Consider the following 4,307-nt stretch of genomic DNA (forward strand, 5'->3'; position numbering starts at 1 on the left):
TGAATATATGACATGTCATGTAGTACCATCTGAGGAAAAGGCAAATTAAAAATATTCCCCCAAGCAGAAGCGACGGAAAGCATGTTTGCACAACAGCCTCCCAAGGGAGAAGGTGGGATCGCCATCCCTGATTGCTCCTAGGATTTGCACTGAGTGCTGAGGCCAGCATTCTATTCTCACTGGGAGATTACTTGACCTGTCATGGCTTTTTCATTCATTTCTATTTACATGATTTTTGTTGTCCTAATAATCGTTGTTCTGGAGAACATTTGGGGATTTGTTTGCCTGTGTTTGGCTAGAGCTGAGCTGTCATACCGTAACATGGTGAAGTTAGGAAAGAGCCTGTCATTTAACCCTGCTTTTCCCTGGGTCTTTTCTGCTAGAACAGGCAATTTCAGTCAGTCCCCGATTTTGGAGAGTGATTGGAAGCATTGCAACTTAAGTATTGTTTACAATAGAACAATTGCACTGCTTTTATCTACAAACAGCTGGCTCAGTATAATTATTTCAGTAAAATACTGACACTTGTTTTACATCTTTTCCTGAAATCCAAACATATGAACTGATCCATCAATTTGCTCATTCCAGTTGCTTCCTAAGTGTTAGTTGTAATAGTGGTAAAATGATAAAGCGTAGACATGTTTGATGACATAAAGAGCAAAGTCAGGAAAAAGAGTCCTAAAGTCTAAATGTTCATATCAATCTCCAAATCCATGTGTTGACATCTTAATCCCCAAGATGAGATTTCTTGGTGATGATTAGATCATGACAAAATGTTCTTATGAATATGATTAGTGAATGCCATGTCTTAAATCATTGTCTCTCAATAATAGCATACATATAAAGACTAGGTCCCAAAGCTGGCATTATTATAATGTAGTGTAGATCTTTAACAGATACACCAGGAGAGTCCAGAGTTGTGGACTCTCACCTTTTCCTCTCAGTCTCTCTGAATGTGGACTCAGTCCCCACAAATGCCAGAACAAATATGTCCTCGCCTTTAATAAAACTTCAAATTTAAACTCTCCAAATTGTTAGCTAAACAAAACATTTACCTTTATAATTAATTGCTCAAGTATTTCATGACAGTATAATAATTTTAAAATGGATTCCAAAAGCAGACTTAAGACCCCTTTCATCTTGCGAAAAATCATCTTTCTGAACCAGGACACCTAGTTTTGACCAGACTGGAACTTTGATCTTGATATTTTTGCAGCCTCTGAAATTATAAAAATGAATTAGAATTCTATTTAAGATATAAAACTTACAGAAATTTGTTTTAGCAACCTAAAACAGATTTACATGGAGAAAATAAATAAAATAATAACTTGTTGTTTCTAATGTAACTTATTTTGAGATCATATGAAAGGAATACTAAATCCAGCTTTGCTGGAGATCATGGGGGTAACAAAGGGTTGTACCATAGAGTTGGTCATACCTCATAGAATTTTTGTACATATATGCTTGTACAGCATACATTCATGCGTGTATATAATATAAAATGTGGTCAATATTGTCTGCCTTAAGTCTGTATGGAAAAAACAATATAAAGTCTTCAAGGCACTGAGCGCTTTAGTGATCTGGAGAGCAGGTTATAAGAACATGTTTATGAGAAATAAGATGGGAGAGGGTCTGCTGTCTCAGTCTATATTAAGTTCACGTGAAAAAATATCCAAGGTTTAGTAATTTGTAACAAGCAGAAAAGTTTTAACTCATAGTATTGAAGACTGGGCAGTTCAGTGTAAAAGTGGTGCCTAGAAAGAGCCTTTTTTGTTGTATCATCACTCTGTTGTAGCTGAGAAGGCAAGAAAGGACAAGAAGCTACTCTTGATGTCTGTATAACACTACAAATGCCAGCTCAGTGGGTAACAACCTTTTAGAGTATTACCCCTTAAAGATCTGACCTTTTAGTACTGTTACAAGGACTAATTTAAACAGGAATGAATATTCAAGCCATCCAGAACTGCTAAGTTTGACTACTGTAGAATTCCCAGGTACCTGTCCTGTAGACTGTGTTACTCAGATGAGAATACAGTGACAAAGGCTAGAAATAATGAACGCAGGAAGAACTAAGTAGAACCTGGAAATGTTGAGGCGTAGACTAAATGGGGCCTCGTTGCACGTGGGGAGTGGGACTCCCTGGGTCATGCTGCCCACTGCCGCTAACGTGGCTAAGATGGAGAAAGAAGAGCCAGCTTCAGGTGAGAAGTGTTGAAATATTTGAGGGTCACATTCCAGTACTATAGCTATACAATGCTATATGTATAACAGTTATTAAAAGATGTCTGCTGGAGCAGACTTTCTATGTTATTTTGGTAATAAATGTCTTAGTTTGGTCTTCTGTTGAGAAGACCAAGATAACATGGGAATGTGAGCACCCTGACGTCGCGGAGGCAATCTGTTAAAGTTCGTCTCTGTGCTTCTGTGTACCCACACAAGACGGGTGCAGAGCGGCTTTTAAGGAGTATGTAGTCTCCGTTGGGGTTTCTAATTCCATGATATACGCCATGACCAAAAGTACCTTGGGGAAGAAAGGATTTATTTTATAACTCTCTAGTTACACTCCATGAGTGAGGGAACTCGGGACAGGAACTTGGAGGCAGGAACCCATAAACAGGAATACCATGGCGGACCACTGCATATTGGCAAGGCTTGCTCAGTTTGCTCTTTTCTACAGCTCAGAACCACCTTGCCCTAGCATCACAGCCCCAAAACACTGGGCCCTCCCACATTAAGCTTCACGGGACAATTTGGTGGGACTGTTTCCTCTGCCGAGGCTCTGTCTTTCCAACTGACTCCAGTGTGTGTCAAGTTGACAAAACACCCGCGAGGATAGAAGGAAATCTACGTCTAAGCTGGTAGTGGAAAGGATAATAATGAATTCATTTTTCTTGGTTGAAGTAGTGTTAATTCCTCAAGAAAGTAAATTAAAACATGGAGAATAGAAAATACATGAGGATACTAAATTTCTTTAGTCAATATGTAGGCATCTTTTTTTCCATTTTAAACATTCAGGACACTTGAGAAGTATGAATAATAAGTTCTTTTTTCTCAGCCCAGGCCATTGTATAAAAACAATAAGTGGTAAAATGGCACACTGCTGACAGAAGGAAGTAAAGTAATTAAGCCAAAAATTATGTGGAAGGTTTTATTCATATTCCATGTAGTTTTAATTATTTGTGTTCTAATGTAATTTGCATTACACTGGTAAAATGAGCAGAGATGGAGACTTTGGCAGACCTATAGCTTGTTTTGTTTTTTTAACTTGGGGTATCAGGAACGATAGCCAAGAGTCCTGTATATTGCTCTAAATTTTAAGAAGATTGTGTGTGTGTGTGTGATCACTGACACATGGCTATGTGTATGGAAATCCAAAACAAGGAAAGCAATCAGCCCACCAATTGGTTATTTTGTTTACTTGAAACTAGAAAAGTTAGTTTGACTGATTTCCCCGCCCTCGATGTTTGGACATTAAATATGTAAGCCAGATGTCAGCTGGGGCCACGTTTTCCTCCTGGAAAAATTCTAGATAAGACTGACTTGAATCAGGACACCCACTGCGTGAAAGGCCAAAACTTCTTTCAAAGTGTTAGTGAAAGCAGGTAGCTAGAGTTCTGGTTTTTCACAGCTCCTACAGTCTCCTCTTCTGCTTTTCTTTTTCTTTTTCTTCTTCTACTTTTTTAATCCACTACATTGCTCCAGTTTTTAGATTCTGAACTTATAATAACAGTTTGACAAAGCAAAACTCTGGCTCACTCACAAGTAGTGTAAAAGTAGTATAGAGGGGATTTTGAAATTTGCTATCAAGGGGAACAAAGGAGTCCACATGTTTGCACAGAAGAAGCAGAACATTACACTGTATAGTACATTAAACTTGTTCTGAGTTTTCCTCTGTGCAATTTGAAGTATTCTAGACTTGATAGACTTAATAAACATATGAGAATGAAAAGTTATAAAAAAAACAAAGTCATCACTATCTATTATGCATATTTATCTTATATATTCCTCAGATAGTCTCATGAGATGGGCTTGGTTATAAAACTTACCTTATAAGGAGAAAAAGGACTATTTAAGATCACAAAAATGGTTACTGAGTTTGGTTCTTAAAGAACTGAGCCATTCTAGAGCATGCCTTTATAGGATGTCTTTTTTAACTGAAATACCTTCGAGCTCTCTCTTTCTCGTGCGTGCATACACACGAACGCACACATGCGCACACACATTTACGCAGGGCAAGATAAAGTGGCATATAGGGAAAGAATTACAGACCCTATTAAATTTCTAGACATAAAATGTTAAACATGGTT

Source organism: Psammomys obesus, unplaced genomic scaffold (genome assembly GCF_907164565.1).
Source record: "Psammomys obesus unplaced genomic scaffold, mPsaObe1.curated_primary_1811, whole genome shotgun sequence".
Taxonomy (NCBI): Eukaryota; Metazoa; Chordata; class Mammalia; order Rodentia; family Muridae; genus Psammomys; species Psammomys obesus.